Below are 18,802 nucleotides of genomic sequence, written 5' to 3'. Positions count from 1 at the left end.
TCTATTTTCATCCACTCTCTCCCTGTCTGTAATTTTCTTTGGTTTTTTTTGTTTTTGTTTTTTTTGTCTCTCACTTTTTTCCCTTTATGCTTCTCGCTCCCTTTCTCACCAACTTTCTCACCAACGTTCTCATTTCCTCTCTTTTTATTCTCTTCTAGACTCTAAGGGAAATATTGGTTCTTCTATTTGAACCCATAAAAGGTTCTTAGTAGAACTGTAGACAGTTTTCTCTTGCAGAAAAGGCTCGAAATAGAACCCCTTTAGAACCCCAAGAGCCTTGCATCCAAACTATACATTTTTATCCTTCTCCGTTCTCTCCATATCTACTTCCATTGATCACCATCTATCACTCCATTTCTGTTTTTCCTTTATTCCCTTTTCTCTAATGCTTACTTTCAAGTGCCCTTCTTCTCGTTCTTATGCTTTCATCTCCTCTCTCTCCCTCAGCCTCTCATGTCGGCTTCTTCTTCTGTTTTGTTTCTCTGTAACTCTATTTTTCTCCCTCTGTTCTGTCTGTTTTAATCTCCTCTATAACTAAATCTAGTGGTTCTCTCACTGGAGCCTTAAAAGGTTCTTACAACATCCTTCAGAAAAGGATCTCCATTCTCTCTCTCTCTCTCTCTCTCTCTCTCTCTCTCTCTCTCTTCAGAGTATGTGGGTGGGTGTGTGTTCACTCTCTCAGTGACTCCTGTGCCACTCGGATCACACTCTCACACTCCTCTATCAGGATTACTGCAGCCCTGAGCCGCTTCCCTCTCTCCTCTCATCTTCTTCTTCCTCTGCTCTAGATGATCCCTCTTTCCGCCGGTGTCCTGTCGGTAAGTGTCCCGAGTCTTTTATGACCGTCTTTATCGCCGCGTCTCTCTCTCTCTCTCTTTCTCTCTCTCTCTCTCTCTCTCTCTCTCTCTTTACCTGCGGCGGCTTTTCCGAATGCGCCTTCAACTGCCTCAAAAGTCTCATTGTTTTGCTGATAGGACGCGAGAAAGGACTTTGTGGAGTGAATTAATGAATTGTGCGAGAAGTTTTCCCCCAAACACTTAAATGACTTTTGAAAGCCGATCAGTGCAAGTCGGAGGAATGGCAACGTATATTAAATCATACGCATACAAACTGTAGCACGCAGCATGACCTATTAACCCCATTGAACCATTTCAATAGTGCAAAATCGTAAAAAAATGTTTTTTTGTGTTTTTTTTTTTTTTTAAGGAATTACAGCATTGATAGCGCACGCGCGTTCCATGGCGCATTTGTGTTGTCTTTAGAGCAATCTCACCTAACTTTTGTTTTGTTTGTTTTGTTTGTTTTTAACATTTGCTTTATTATCATTTTTTTATTATTATTATTTGTTTATTTTTTTATTGTATTTCTTCCAAATAAATACCCCTTGCATTTGAAACTCAGTGATGAGATTTTTCCAGATCAGGGATTTACTAGCTGCTGGTTGAGCACATGGACCACATGGTGGCGCTGCTGCAGATTTTATTGCTGCTCCACTCTGAAGCAGTTTTTATTTGTTTCTAAATCTGCTGCATATATAATCTAAAATATAATACATGCTGTACTACATTGTGCGATATTTAGTCATATCACCTTACAATGCACGTTCGTCAAGTTGCTTTCTTATTCAAACTGTTTTTTTCGTCTCATCCTCTCTTGCTCTGCATGAGGATGAAGTGCGATGGCTGTTGATGCTGTCTGGAATGAATAAGTGCACTATTTACATTAAACCTATTGATATTATAATTTGATTTATCTGATTTTAGTGGTGTATTGATGGATTCTTTGTGCTGATCTGCTAAATGATGCATTCAAAATTCACTGAGCCTCATTTAATGTAAGTGCAAGCACTTGGGTTTTTGTTTGTTTATTTCTGCGCAGGATATGATCTCTCCTCCTGTTTAGTTCTGAATCTGTCATTCTGAAGCACAGTGGATTTGGGGAAATACAGGGATTGCATTCATTTTCATGCTGAAATAAACATCAGCTCCAAGTAATGCCTAACAAGACAAGTTTTGCATGATTACTTGCAATCCAAATGTTTATCTCAGCTCATCTCATCAGCATTTTTAAGTGTGTGGTTTTATTTTTTTTTCTATGAAAAAAGCAGCCTTCATATACAGGGGCAAATAAACAGGGTAAAATTAACAGACGGCTATGAGTGGTACAAAATAAAGTAAATATTCCTTCCTTCATTTATTCATTCATTAATTCATCCATTCATCTTCAATAAGTGTTTTATCCAGGGTCAGGGTGGATCCGGTGTGCACACATCCATGCGCACACATTCACGCACTCGTTCATAATTTAACAGAACCAATCCATCTACATGCATGTATTTGGGAGGTGAGGGGAAACTGAAGAACCTGAAAGAAACTCAAGTGAACACGAGGAGAACATGCATAGAAACTCAAACCACCAACCAGGATCAAACCAGACCTGTCAACTGGCAACACCACCACAATGCTGCCAAAATACCCTGTATAAAAATAAATTAATAAATAAATAAAATACAATGAACACTTTAAAAATGAGAGGATAACGATATCTGGGATTGAATATCATCATACTTGGTGAATTACAATAAATTACAATAATAATTGATAGATTGTTTCATTATTTTCTGCTGTAGAGCTTTTACCTCTTGGCATTAACAGATCTTCATTCATAGACCTTAATACACAAGAATGCTTAGAGAAGGTCTCTAGTTTGCATAAGTAGTAGAGCACGAAACCTTTGTATGTCAACAAAATGCTTTTGGATGAAACAGGTCTAATATCATCAGATTTCTTTGATCAGCATCTCCTTTTGACGGACTGGAGCTTCCAGGCTGCACTACAGCTGCAGTTACAATAATCCTGAAGTCATTCCAATCAGTATCAATTTCTCAGCATGCTGTATAAACAGAAAGCGTATTGTTAAGCTTGGTGAGATTTTTATTGCCATTATTTTCCAGCAGTGTCAAATCTGTGATTTGTGTGATGCTTTCAGTCATGGTTAACACAACATGGTTTTTCAGGTCATTAAGTGTAATAGCATCAGAGAACCCCGTCCTCACATGAGCACACACACATACGCTCAGTGGAAAACGAAATGAAATGAGCAATAAACAGAGTTGGTTATGACTGAACACATCATATCCTTATGAATATTAATATCCTGGTTTCAGTAACACCTTCTGTGAAGAGGTAGAAGTAGGCGCTAGAGGTAGGCGTTAAGTGAAAAAAACATTTGAAGGAAATTTCATGATATATGATGTGTGTATCATGGATTTGGGCGTTTAAGTGCTAGAAAAATCTTTGCCAGTGTCAATTACAACTTGTGCCACGTTTAAAAAGCCATAAAAATGTATTCAATATATATTCAAACAAATTATGAGTGGCACAGTGTCGTTAGTGCAGTAAGCAGAGTTGGTGACTCACTGCTCCAGTATCCTTGATTTGATCCTGAGCTCAGTCTTTACTGTCTGTATTGAGTTACACATGTTGTCCGTTTGGGTTTCCACTGGGTTCTACGGTTTCCTCCCACCTCCCAAAAACATGCCTGGCTACTCTGAATCACCCATAGGTGTAAATGAGTACATGCATGGTGTATTCCCCATCTCATGCCATGTGTTCCTGGGAAAAACTATCGATCCACAGCAACCCTGACCAGGATAAAGTAGCTAGATGATGAATGAATGAATGAACGAACGAGTGATTTAAAAAAAAAATTAACATCTGGTACAAAATCTGGTACTTTTGACTGATGGCCAACCAGCTATTTGTTGCTGTGAGTCACAGTGGGTCACGATACTGATATAATACTGTTATATTGCCCTGGTCTAAGGCCCGTACTCATAAAGCTTTAGTACTGTGAGGCTTTATGAGTATTCTTGGTTAATAACAATAATGTGAGCAATCTAATTATAAGATAATTAGGGATTAACAATTCCTCATAAAGCTGAAACTGACAATAAAAAACATATATCACAAATTGTTTATCACAAGTTCCTTTGGTGCCTGCACTGTTTAATATTTTAATATTAATAAGCATTACAAAATGAAGCTTTAAGAACATTTATAAGAGCACCACTGAGTGCTCCAAATCATGTAAGTATTATGAATTTAAAAGCAGTGCAAATGTAAAGCAAAGATTGGCAAAAAACTTTCATTTACAGTTTCCCCTTTACCACACATGTAGTCGAGCAGTGAAAACATTTTTTTAATCAGTTTTAAAATCTGTTCCATAAATTCACACCCAAATCATACAGTATATCTATTTCTTTATGCTATGTTATCTCATATTAAAACATGAAAGTGGAATTGTTCCGGAAGTAAATTTTGTCTATTAAATATATGATTATAGTTAATATTAAAGTTAGTACTGTATATGAAATTACAAACATTATAGTTATAGATTATAGATATTCACACACCTCCCATTTCCCATCACCCTGCTCACCAGCAGCTAAACACTGAGTCATTATACTCTACACACAGAAACCCAACAGTGTCCAGATTACTCTTATAACACACTTGTGGTGATAAAATAATTAATATGTTTATACTGATTGAAAATATCTTATAAGTTGTACTACAAGAAAGGATTCAAATCTAAAGAAGCAAACACAAAAGATGTCATCAAACTATTCCTTTAAAACCTCACCAACCTTCTGTTAGTCATATTAAAATTCGAATACAGTATTATAATTTATTCATGGATGACTATTTAAAGACACATGATTTTTAAGTGCCTTAATTACTGTATTTGTAATTTCCTTTTTTTTTTTTTTTCCAGAAGTGACAAATAATTAGACGGAATGGCTGATTTACACTCCAGAACATGCCTTCCCCTGTAGGCATGGAATTAATGATAGCAAGGAAATCAATGATAGCGATTTATTGACAGATTTATGATGCTTTATATGAGTTTATAAAATGTTCACCTGGCACTGTGACCAAACTACCTACAATATTAAGCACAGTTAAGCGACTTAGTTGCGGTCGGAAGTTTACATACCGTACACTCATCATGGACATGAATGTCATGGCAACATTGGCCTTTCAATGATTTATTTTAATTTTTCTTTTTCTGGTGCAGAATGATTGTACAACATATACCTTTAACAAAAAATAAATAAATAAATAAAAAACAAGAATTTGGTTCACAAGTTTTAATTCATTTGGGGTTTTCTGTATTCAACACAGGACCAAAATTATACATACAGAGTCAACAGTATACATACAAACACTTAGATTATTAATTCAGTGGTGCTGAAAGTTGCAAAATGTCATTTAATTTGCCAAGACCAATGCCTCTTAATTTCCTGTTAGTGATCATGATTGACTACAGCTGGCAGCTTCTCTGTGCCAACATAAAAAGGGTTTGACAGCACTCATTGGATTGACCAACACACACCATTGTTTTTGGTTTTTTTTTTTTATTAAAGATGTATATTGTACAATCATTCTGCCCCGGAAAAAGAACAGTTCAAAGATATTACTAAAAGCCCAATATTGCTATTACGTTCATGTTCTTGATGAGTGTATGTAAACTTCCGACCGTAACTGTATCAATTAGTTCAGGCTTCATGGAAAGCATTACTGAGTTTTCTCAGGATCTGTGCATGCTAGAAAATTATTTTTTTTTCCAAGTTTGCTTTCAGTGCTTCAACAAAGCAAGACTGTATTTGCTTTAAAAGTGCTCACATTCCTAATTCTAACTTTAACTTGAAATTCTCTATAGAGCACATGTATAATTACCTCTGCTGAGACTGCGCCAGAAAGTGACCCTTATCCAGATGGTTCTGTTATTTTGGGTCCTTGCGGAGATGGAGCTGTTGAAGTCACAAAGGACAAAAGATGAAAAAGATTCAGCAGAAAAATGCTGAATTCTGAATGAGTTGTTGGAATTCCATTGTTTTTTCTTCTCTTTTAATCTTCTTCCACTTTTGCAATGTATGCGTAATCCTAAATTCCATAAAAACTCTAAAGTAATGCTGAAGTTTATTGAAGTGAGGATTTTCTATTCACTGCCATTACAACCCTGTGGATTGAATTATTCATAAATACATGCAAATGTAGGTCTGTGGTTAGCACGTTTGCCTCCCACCACCAGGGTTGGGGGTTCAAAAGTTTGGATGTTCTCCCGTGCCTCGGGGGTTTCTTCCAGGTACTCGAATTTCCTACCCCAGTCCAAAGACGTGCATTGTAGGCTGATTGGCATTTCCAAATTGTCCGTAGTGTGTGAATGTGTTTTCACCTTGCGATGGATTGGAAATCTGTCTAGGGTGTCCCCTGCCTTGTGCCCTGAGTTCCCTGGGATAGACTCCAGGCTCCCCGTGACCCTGTGTAGGATAAATAGTACAGAAAATAGATGGATGGTTTGTCATGAATCAAGTTAAATGGGCATGTGGTGATGCCTTTGTACTTGTAAACTATGTCGTCTGCTTTTTTTATTCAGCTGTGTTTGCATTGTTCAGCTCTTTTGTATTTGATTCAGTTTTGGAAGTGCAAGTGTCTTTTCCTGGAGATTTTGATATGACTTATGCACCCAATTAAAGTCGAGTTCAACAAAGGACAGCCATTTTTTGCTTAATACGTCTGTGAAATACTTAAAGGAAATCACTGTGAACTATCAGAACTTCTAACATGACAGAATAAAACAGACTGAATCAATATATTTACTATATTCAAAGTAGAATACAGATACAAAATGAGTAAATGTGACACATTTGCATACTGTATGAGTTGCTGAGATTCCTTAGAGCTCTGAGCTGAGACTGTTTCTGAAGTTTCTCGTGATGGATTTAAAAATAGAAATTCTCTACAATCATTTGGATTCAGCTATGACACAGTGTCAAACAGGCTGCCACACTTTTCAGCCTGATGGTTTGTTTTATTTTAGTCAGCATGGCTAAATGCATTACTGATACATTTGTTAGCATTATCTATCTAGACACAGTTTATAAAAAAATAATAATATCAAATATGGCTATAAGCAGCAATTATTGGGGATCCAGCACTTTAGGGCCCTTAAGGACATGTGTAAAAAGATATTACTTAATATTGTGCAAGCCTGTAATCACCTAAATCAGATGAAAAAGCAGGATAATTTTAAGATATATCAACCTTCGTTTATCTTGTCTAATAGGTGCTGAACATTGATTGGCTGCCCTGTTTTTCAAGATTCACAGCTGTCTTCATGTCCTTAGAACCAATTTAAGGTTTTTTTTTTCCTATTATAGTGTCACCTACTGGTTATGCTCAGTAATTTTTACGTGTCAGTGATAATTTTGATGAAAATAGCTCATTCCTTTAAGAGTCAATAGCCATTTAAGTAAAAGCGGCCATGCCCACTTTTTGGTGTTTTGACATGCTGTTAAATCAAAAGATCAAGATTTTTTGATAATCATTGATAATGGGACTCTTCCAGAAGAGAATTCTTCTGCACGGGTTTGGTTCCAATCAGACAAACAGTTTAGGAATAGTTCGCGAAAGTAGGCTTTGAAAAAACCAATATGGCGGAAATTAAATGGTAAATGGCGCACTTGTATAGCGCTTTTGTCCAAAATGCTTTACACTGTGTCTCATTCACCCATTCACACACACACACACACCAATGGTAGCAGAGCTGCCATGCAAGGCGCTAACTTGCCATCGGGAGCAACTTGGGGTTCAGTGTCTTGCCCACGGACACTTCGGCATGTGGAGACATGTGGGGCGGGAATCGAACCACCAACCCTACGATTAGTGGACTACCAACTGAGCCACAGCCGCCCCATAAATCAGAGATATACGTTTTGTTCAGTGTTTGTTGAGTCAAGGATTCCAATGATATAGGACACTTGATCAGTTTTAGGGTATGATAATAATAATAATAATAAGGGATGCACTGAAATGAAAATTCTTGGCCAAAGCCGAAGCCGAATATAATGAAAAACTTGGCCGAAGGCTGAAGGCCGAATACCGAACACATTTTTTCCCCATTTATTTTACCATTTTTTTCACCATTGCATAAATTAAATAGTCAAAATGTGCTTTTTACTATTTTGTCTTGCTTTTCAAAGAAAAAAATCAATTACAAAATCTACAATTTCAAAATATTTATTTAACACTGAACATTTTTTTTCATTCCAGCAGGAATAGGCTACCAACAAGGCACAATATAACTTTAAATAAATAAATGAGTAAAATAAAAATATTTTGATGTGGTCATCTTTGAGCCCCACTTGAATAGCCGAACACTCTGTAGCCTACAACAAAAAAGTGCATTAAAAAGTGCATTGACAAGAGTGCAGAAACTGGTTCTATTGGGTTCTACACGGCTGATTATATTGGGGATATATACCGCTCGCGTCCCTGTACACCTCACCGAGTATTATAGTAGATTTAGTATAGTTAGATACGTTGTTAATGTTATGTTCCTTGATAGATTTAGTTAGTTTAAACTATAGATTAGTTAATTTAGTCCCTGCTGGTTTCTCTGCTCCCAGTCCATAGTACTAGTTCATGTTTCTTGTTTTGTGTTGTGACCCTGTTTTCTGTGACCGCGACTCTGATTCCTGCTTTGCCCCGTTTATGCCTGTTTGCCGATCGCCCGACCCTTTGCTTGTCTTGACTACGTTTTTTGGATTACGATTTGGATTTGTCTGCCTGCCCTTAAATAAATACGTATTTACCTGCTTCCGTACTCTACTCCCTTACGTCTTGCGACGTGACAGAATACTCCGGAACAGAAACAAAACAAACGCACATGTCCACGGTAAACAGTGTCACGGTTTTCAACATCCGAAGAGCATGCGCTCGTGCATGCGCGCGCCCCCTCATCTCTCCGCGCTGCCGGAAGTGGAGGTCGTGACATTCGCGCATCTCACTCTGGTTGCTAGGCTATTTGGTCGCATCATCAAACACGTCATTGTTCGGTTAAATTTATTCGGCCTTTTCACTTATTTCGGTTGCCGAACATTCGGTGCATCCCTAATAATAATAATACTTACAAAAACAACAGTGTTTCAGTGTTTGAACCGCTAATAAAAAATATTAACTGGTCATTTTGACCGAATTACATTGATGTTTCAGAGGTGAAATGAGGGATATGTTGCCATAATTTCATCGAGTGGTATACTCTTCCTCCAATACACTTGAAGCCACTGTGACTTTTGAAACTGCTGCAGCCTTCATTCAAAGGAGAATGCTAACTGCTCTATTTTGTTCACTAGATAAATACCTGCTGTCATCTGGCATTGATCTGATCAACAGGGGAATGGGCAAGACTGTCCTTCCCATCCAAAGAGCACAACTATTTTCTTTCACAGATAGATCTGCAGTATCACTGGGACTTAACCTCTTAGTCTCCAGATGTCACCCCATAACTTTTTAATAAATTTAAGAATGCTTTGTAAGCAATAAAACATAACGGGGCATGCTGCTATAGGAAAACAATAAACAACTGAGTGGTGTGATGGCTTCAGGCAGTTACCACCCTGAAGTTGTTATTTTCCAATAAGAGCATGTGTTTTATTACTCATACGCCACAACAAGCTGCCAACGACAGCCTGTACAAGTATCCATTTATAGTTACCTTTATTGTTGTAGAATGTGATAATATTTCCTGTTATCACTTTAGTTATAGCAACTGTAAACAGTCGTTCCCTCACCAGTCTTTCTTTTTCTCTCCTTTGAAGTTAATAAGATGGGGGAAAAACCCCACAACAACAACAAAAGCACAATGTCCTCTGTCCTGAAGCCTCCTGTGGCAGAAAATTAGGTGCCGACACATGAGACTCATCAAATAAATGCTAAATAAATGTCTCCTTACAGAAAGCTTCAAAATATGAACACAAACACGTTTCCTCTAACTGCCTTAGATTTATTAACCTTACATTATACACAGAGTTGCTGTTATAGAAAATGAATCAACACTCTGACCAATCAGATTCGAGAATTCTCAAAATCGAGAATATCTTATTTTCCCGTGATGTTCAAAATGATCATGCTAGTATTTTTTTTTACAGTAACACCAGTAACAGTATAAATACTAAAAGATAGCAGTGTTGGGTAAGTTAGTTCAAAAAAGTAATTAATTACTTATTACTAATTACATCATCAATGTTGCATTTAGATTATTTACTAATTACTCTGCCTGAAAAGTAATTGTACTTTTAAAAGTAACTCATGACTAATTACTCCTTAAAATCTGTATCAACCTTGACCACATGGACAATACAAATGAAAATCTTTTGATTCTTTAAATTTGAGTCAAACATGGAATGGTATAGCCTATTAAACATAGCTTTAGTAAGATAAATGTAAAATGTCTACGATATAAAAAAGAGCTACTACTTCAGAGAGAGAGGCCAACAGTGTTTTTTTTCCCCCCAGGACATAACTTAGATTTTACCATGATGTTCCTGTCTACATGTGTCAAAAAAATGAAGTAATGGGAATTTTCCAGGTAGCAAAACAGCCACTTGTTTCTGCTGATATCCTTGAACTTGAGTGAATTAACGAATGTAAATGGGCTGAGTTAAATGATAAATTTAGATTTTAAATATTGTTTTATGCAGAAAAGTCTGCACAGTATGTAATGCAAGTACATATATGTAACTGTAATGAGATTACTTAAAAATGAAGAGTAATCCTTTACATTGCATTTTTCAGGGGAAAAGTAATTCAATTAGAGTAACAGTAATTACTAATTAATGCGTTACACTCAACACTGCCAGTCATGGAGATGAAGTCAGTGGTCAGAACTGGACACTGGACACCAGTTGATCTGGAACAGACACATTGCCATGACTAAACTGAGACCTTCCATGAAAAATGTGAAGTGTCCAGGGACACAATTGGAGGTGGATGAAAGAAAATTTATAAAGCGAAGATTTCTAATCACTGATGCTGCTTGCAAAGGTTCAGCAATGTTGCTATAGTGACCAGATCATTAGACATTGACTAGAAAGATTTCGAAAAAATGTGAGGTCCTGCAGTGTGTGTGTGTGTGTGTGTGTGTGTGTGTGTGTGTGTGTGTGAGTGTGTGTAAGCTTGTTTGACATATTATTTTCCAACTGCATTATTTAGCAGTACAAAAATGCATGTTGTGCATATTTGTACCATTTCCCACTAGTTGCTTTAGCTTTTTTTATTGGGCAAACTTAGGGCTTAAATCATCACACACTCATCTCAAACCATTTCTCAAAACAACCTTCTGATTGGTCAGTAGTCGCTAATTAAATTTCCATAACAGCAATTTTGAAAAAAGTGCTGGCTGCAAAGCAAATCACAGGCACACGGTTATGTTTAGCACGTTCGCCTCAAACCTCCAGGGTCGGGGGTTCGATTCCCGCCGCTGCCCTGTGTGTGAGGAGTTTGCATGTTCCCCTGTGCTGCGGGGGTTTCCTCTGGGTACTCTGGTTTCCTCCCCAGTCCAAAGACATGCATAGTAGGCTGATTGGCATGTCCAGAGTGTCCGTAATGTATGGATGGGTATGTAAATGTGTCCTGCGATGGACTGCCACCCTGTCCAGGGTGTACCCCGCCTTGTGACCCATGCTCCCTGGGATAGGCTCCAGGTTCCCCGTGACCCTGTAGGATAAGCGGTATAGAAGATGAATGGATGGATTTTGATATGACAAAAATATCATATCCTGATACACGATGTGTATCACGATATATAATTTAGCTAACAGACTTTCTGCAAAACAGTAGTAAAATAAACAAAAAAACGTTAAACTGAGTTTGAACACTGACTTTGATACTTTTCTTTAATGCCTACAAAGACAGTTAAAAAAAAAAATACATCAAATAAACGGCATCCATTCGGTACCATTAAATTTGTACATATTACGTAAAGAATACATCACCATACCAATGATATCTTAGAAAAGTGTATCGCATAATCATTTATCACTATATCAATATGTGATATCAACATGCTTATGTGCAGAACTCGCTTTCGTAGTCTGTCGTAGGCTTTAGAGTGGAATAAAAATAGGAACCCTTTTTTATTTCCTGAAACAAATGTAAATGGAACTCACTTGAAATTCACTCCCCGGACTCAGTCCCCCCTTCCCCAGTGTAAGTATTTCAGAAACCGGTAATCTCTGGAGTTTACACAGAATTGTGTAGAAAAAAAACATCCAGTGAACAGCAGTTTTGTGGGTGGAAACACATTTTTGAGAGAATTGCAAGACTGGTTTGAAGTGACAGGAAGGCTACCATAACTCAAACAACCACTCTTTACAAGCATGCTGAGCAGAAAATTATCTCAGAATGCACAGTCAACTGGCTGTTGAGTGTGTAGAAAAATACTGCATACCTTAGCAGTGCGTTTCTGAACGGAACGCAGCATAGTGACATGAAAACAATATTGTGCATCATGTTGTGTACATGTGTGTATGTTCATTGGTTTTGTGTGTGTGTGTGTGTGTGTGTGTGTGTGTGTGTGTGTGTGCAAAACTTTAGGTTCGTCTCTTCACCGTATTTACTGTAACACCAAACCGTAAAAACTCCAATTCCCACCCATCAGAATCCTACACGGTGTGTGTGAAATCTTGTTAACAAATCCTGCTTAGCGCGCATGTGTGTGTGTGTGTGTGTGTGTGTTCGCAGTGGTGTTATAAAACAGGCAGAGTGATAACCAGTTAAATAGGGAGGGACTTTTCTCCCCACTAATAGAGGTCTCATCCGTCTCACCCATCAGAGCTGCTGTGAGTTTATTCAGGCTGCTTTAATGAGATTCCTGTTTACGGTGGAGAGACAGACGAAACACTGGTGGAAAGAGATGGAAAAGGGACAAACAGACAGACAGGAGAGAGAGAGAGAGAGAGAGAGAGAGAGACGGATAAAAGAGAGTGACATAGACAGGCTGACAGAAAATACAGAGAGAGATGATCAGAGAGAAAGTCAGAAGGTGAGATAAGGAGACAGAGGTGGACGACTGAAGAGAGGAGGGAGAGAAATAGAAAGAGAGACAGAAAGAAATGAAAAGACAGAGATGGAAGAAGGCAGATAGAAAAGAGGAAATAGGACCAAAGAGAGGAGAGAGAAGTGGACAGACTGACAGTTATGAAATAGAGACAGACTGGGATGGATAAGAGATGGAGATATGCAAAGACAGACGAAAGAGAGAGAGAGAGAGAGTGAGAGAGAGAGAGAATCTTTTTTTAATAAAAATTGCTTGTCTGTCACTTCCCCTTCTTTCTTTCTTTCTTTCTTTCTTTCTTTCTTTCTGTCTGTCTGTCTTTCACACACACACACACACACACACACACACACACACACACACACACACACACTTAGAAACAGTTCCTAAATTGCATTTAAAATACAGCATCGTTAATGTTCTGATTTACAACCCAGTTGGACAGTAGGAAAATGCAAGAAAACAAACCAAAAGAGCCATTTGAAAATTCAGTGAGCACTGACACACCTCATACTGTGACAGATGCTGGCTTTTGGACCTGACGCTGATAACAGTTTTGATGGCCCTTTTCCTCTTTGGCCCGGAAAGCACATCGGCTGTTTTTGTCCAAAAACTATTTGACTTGTCGGACCACAAAACACGATTCCAATGTGCTACTGTCCATCTCAGATGAGACCAATTTTTGCTCCTTTTGAAATAGTTATGTGCGAGTCCCTCAATTGTACTGTGAACGTGTGAAAAGATGGACCTCAACATTATATAGCCACTGTTTGAAAGGGGTCAAATATGCAGAAAATAAAGGAAAAGCAAAGTATGTGCATGACCTGGAGGATTTTTCTGAAGAACAGTGGGCAGTTTAACTGCTCAGGACAAACAAGGGACTCATGAACAACTTTCACAAAATACAAAAATTGATTATCCAGGTAACGACACACAGTATTAAGAAAACTTATTAACTGGTTCATTTGTGTAATTTCAGTTATTATTGTGTCTTGCGGACGATACGTAGACATCTGTTATGTGAAATAGCGTATTCAGGGCAGTATTAAATAAACAACAAATCCATTTTTCTGATCCCTCTTATTAAAAAAAAATTACTAACATTTTGCAGGCGTATGTAAAATTACGACCTCGACTGTGTTCTTTAGAGTACACGTTTATGCACATTTAAGTTTTTTTCTGATTGTTCTCAATATCTATGCCCAATATTGTCCACCTGTAGGTTTGTAGCAATTAAATGTCTCCACAGTGACCAGCAAAGATGCTGAACGAGCAACTTCACAACACCATAAAGCGACAGCGGGGCCCAAAAGTCTGAGTAAACCAAGAAAGTTCAGAAACTAATTCAGTTTGGTGATTTCTTTACTAATTAAAAAAAGAGAGAAGCTGTGTCTCTATAAGTAATTATAAAAATATCGAATAAGAAAAAAAAAAAAATAGATCATGGATGTAGTTTGGGACTACTAATTTGCTAATTTGCACTTTTGTAGCCTATTCATTAGCTAGCCCTTTTCTTGCTTCATAATTGGCTCATTAGCGGTTAGCATAGTGCTGTACCCACTCAGCTGTAGTCTGACAGTGGACACCGGAATAAACACACATGATCTTTGGTTCTGTGCTACAGATAAAATAGCGCATTTTCAGCACCTAGTTAGCTTTATATAATGACGTACACTTCATGCGTGTTAAATCGATTGGCTGCTGACAGGCGCTAAAACATTTGAAAATAACATAATAACTGTTAAAACGTTTGGTTAGTATGGATTCTGTGTGTCCAAGCATTTGCAGTCTTTCTTAACAAGGTTGACGTTGACGTAGTAAAAACACTAGCTAGATGTGCATTCTAGTGATTTTATTGCCATTTGTGCCATTTTAATGCCACAGACTGAAAATAAACACCGGATATAGCATTCTATAAGCCTTTCTTTTAATATCTGTTCGTCGTGCTCTTTTCTTGCCCGTTAATATCATTCACTTCAGTCTCTGGAGGTTGTTTCTTTTATTTCCCACATCAGCTGTTTTCACTTCCAACTCTCTAAACTGTATTTGAAATTCAGGAATGCCTTATTTGTCACCTTTTCAAGAATTATGATAATGGAACCTGCTTTATTCTGCTCGCTGTCTGACATGAAATGCCATCAAGATTTCCACCCTCGGTAAAATGTCAGTGACTCATGAGGTGATTCATAACTATTGCCTTCCTCCTGGTGCATTGATCCTTTTTTCCCCCCTTTGTGAAATTGAAATGCGCCGTTAAACTCTGCGTCTCGACCCCATAGTTCGGTTTTTGTTACGTTTTAGTGGATCAGATGACGGGTGAAATGCTCACTAGACTAAAAGGCGACCACAAAGTGACAGAGGAGGACAGATGAACACTTGTTCTTCTTTTTGTCCTGTCAGATATGAAATAAACTCATATGGGAGCTCAGTATAGCTAAGACTCTGTCTCAACCATCCTGTAGCGTGTACTACTTTGCAGCGTTCTGTTTCTTTGCTCCAGGCCATCCGTTTAGATTCACTATAAATACAAATGTAATATTTATTTTAAAATCCCCAAAACTATCTTCTCTTCATGCCAGTAATGATCAATATAAACAAGCCCGTCAGAAATATAGGCCCAATTGGTACATAGAATCATTTGTGCAATATACAGTGCAAACACACACACACACACATTGTATATACTGTGAACACAAAATATTAGCTACAGAATTCTTGATGAATTGGAATCACGCTTTTCACGTTACTAGCGAAGATGGAAGTCTGGATTGCATGACTAGCCTAATCTTACAGTTCTACTATTGATCTCAAATTGAAAATGCAAAAAAAAAAAAAGCTCTCGGAGTCAATAGAAAAACTGCGCCAATCATGTAAAGTTTCATGTTTGAAGAAATAATTGAGAAATAATCGTGCCACACGTAGTGAAATTCAGGTTTGCACAGAACATACAGGGTTAAATAACATCAGTGAAAGCGATTTCAGCATCCAGGCCATTAGACTGTAGGGGGACGTTGTCAGTTCGTATGAGAGCGAGAGCTCTCACTAATCAATACAAAGCCATCTAACGTCTTCCCTCTCAAAGCGCTGAAATGAAAATCACGACCATGTGATCAGACATCGATTCTTCATCTGCTCTACTTAAAGCATGTTGACTAATTCCTCATGAACACATAATAGCTTATCTGAGCTGCGGTGAGGATTGATAGTCTATTTTCTCCCACGGAGGTGAATTCCATTTATATTTAAAGGCCTAAAGCTGATTTTTCCAGTGTGATAAGTTTCCAGGAAAAGTGCCTGACAGAATAATGTTGTTGAAAGATCACAAAGTTCAGACAGGAAGTGCTGCTTTTCACCCTGAGGAAGGATGTCATGACAAGAGAGTGTTTTTAATTGCCCATGCTTACAGTCCCCTCTGAAAGTATTGGAACAGCAAAGTCAATTCTATTATTTTTGCTATACACTGAAGGCATTCGAGTTTGAGACCAAACAATGAATATGAGACGATAGATCAGAATTTCAGCTTTCATTTCCTGATATTTACATGTACACATGTTAAACAACTCCGAATATTTTTTGCTTGAACCCACCCATTTATCAAGTGTTCAAAAAAATATTGGAACATGTGACTGACAGGTGTGCCATGTTAGATTGATTGTATAAACAATTAATAGCTCTGAATGCCTACTCTTGGTTTGCAGGCAAGACACAACAACTAGAAATGAATCTTTTTCAGATTTCTGGACAAATCGCATCTATGGCATGTCTTCTTTTAGACTGTAGCAATAGAAATAATGTTATTTAACTGTTTTTGTACCCTGTACTTGACAAAGGCTTTGAGCTCTGTCCACTTTGCACAATCACCTTTCATGGTATTCAAAGATAATGCATGTGTCATTATGATATACATATTAAATTTCTTTATAAATCACATGACTTGCATTCATGAAAACATACGTTTATTCCTATCCCCGTATAGAAGAATTCTTCTCGGAATGTAGGTATTAGATGGATTTTACATTTAGTTTTATTCTGAAAGATGTTAAAAATATTTCTTGTGAAAGTGAATGTTTTCTTGATTAAATGAAAAAAAAATGCAAAGAAATGATTTACCAACTAAATTTTCGGTAAAACTTTTTTCTGTGAGTGTCTTCAGTGCGAAATAAATATTTTAATTCTAACTACAACAAAAGACGAGGTTTTTGGTTTTGTGAGCATGAAAATGCATGCGTATTAAGCTGAAGCCTCGTTTGCATAAAGAAATGTAAATCTTTGAAAAAAGTTTGATTACAAAAAAGTTCTTTTAGGAATATCTGCAATCAGCTGGCAAAGATTAATTGTAATATCTATTATCTAAAAAATTGCCCCATATAACTGTAGTGTCTTACGCTAATTACACACTTTACTACCAAGATGCCCAAGTCCGAAACGGTGTGCGTTCTTACTATCTAAACATAGCGGGTTGATTAAAAGTAGTTGAATAACTGAGCCAGTATCAGCTGTTAGTCATTTAAGTGTCAACAGCAATTAACACTGTTTGTTAGGAGTGTACATGTCTTAGCACTGTAACGCCTCAACAGAATATCAACCTCTCCATGATTGTAATTTTACCCACAGGCTGGATGAGATCTCTTTGTCTCTCACTGTCATGCTGTGGATGGATAAATAGCGTAGGAGGAGTGCTGCTCTGCTAATTTCCTGCTGCTTTTCCTTGCCAAACTAAAAGTGGTTTCGAGACAGTCTGGCTCAGGGATCTAAAAATAACACCAAACACAGAAATTCAACAATGCTAACACTTGTTCTTTCAGTGTTTACTTAATAGTGCTTTTGAAGAGACATTTGGGTGCTGGACCAAATCAAAATGTTTCACCTGCTGAGTCTTGGCATTTTTTTTTTTTTTTTTAAACATGAGGGATTTTCAGTTATTTGCACTAGGATACAAAATAGTACGCTACCACAAACTCACACTGACTGTCTACCTATCTGAATGGCCTGTTCACACACTATTGGATTTATTGTTTTGGAACCATTATAGTGGCATATATGTGATGGAAATAGGCTGAGTTTTGAAATGGTTCACAAAACCCCAAAGCAGCGTGCAGTACAACATGCATTTATCCAGTACACCAGATCTGCAAATGATGTACTAGTCATAGTAATGTTCTATATATTTGATCATTTCTGATTTGTGTGGACTTATATGGACTACTGTTATATTTTAATACATGCATTAAAAACTTGCGTAGAAAACTGATTTGTAATTGAAACTATAGTAAACTGTTGTTCAGTTTTTATTGACAGCCAATTAGCTGTCAATAAGCTTTCATTGAACTTCTGTATATTATGAGTAAATGTCCTGTGTGATCCTGTGTGAGAGTAGCATTGATTGGTTCTAGCTGTAATACTGAACAAGGTGATCAATGGATGTGTCAATACAGTAAATGGGCCATTTGCTCTAATGCACTCTTCACTGATACTTCATCATGCAGCAGAACCCAAGAAGCCAGTATCAAGCTTTTACGTGCACATGTGGTCTGTCATACTTGTTTCCAGTTAAAATCTATATTTACATCATTTTTAAATAAATGGAAATACAGTATATTCTCATGCATAATTATAAATGACAAATCCAGTTCTTGGTAGAACTTGGTTATGAGTGGAAGCAATAATGAGATTTGAAATCTTTACTTTGTACGAATGACTTTGCTTTAGATGAAACATTCATTTTCACTTTGACATTATTGTTGATAGTGGAGTTGATGATAAGTATTGCTTCATACAGGGAAAAATTTGACCTGCAGCTTCCTCCTACAGAGCCTCACTCTACCGCTTTACCCACGGTGAATCGTGAAAATGAATCATTATTGGATTTTAAGTTAAAAAAACAGTGGCTTTCTGGAGTAAT

At 37.4% G+C, this 18,802-nt stretch overlaps 1 protein-coding gene across 1 annotated transcript in view; it reads left to right on the top strand.

Moving 5' to 3' along the window:
- Positions 1–599: 599 nt before the first annotated feature.
- Positions 600–18,802, top strand: part of sema5a (sema domain, seven thrombospondin repeats (type 1 and type 1-like), transmembrane domain (TM) and short cytoplasmic domain, (semaphorin) 5A) — a 241,796-nt gene continuing 223,593 nt past the window's right edge. Inside the window, exon 1 of the mRNA XM_053611959.1 lies at positions 600–818. The gene's annotated coding sequence lies outside the window, so the exon portion shown is untranslated. The remainder of the gene's footprint in view (positions 819–18,802) is intronic.

The sequence above is a fragment of the Ictalurus furcatus genome, chromosome 23 (assembly GCF_023375685.1).
Source record: "Ictalurus furcatus strain D&B chromosome 23, Billie_1.0, whole genome shotgun sequence".
NCBI lineage: Eukaryota > Metazoa > Chordata > Actinopteri > Siluriformes > Ictaluridae > Ictalurus > Ictalurus furcatus.
Note: the sequence above shows the minus strand (reverse complement) of the source record. Positions and strands in the feature narration are given on the sequence as shown.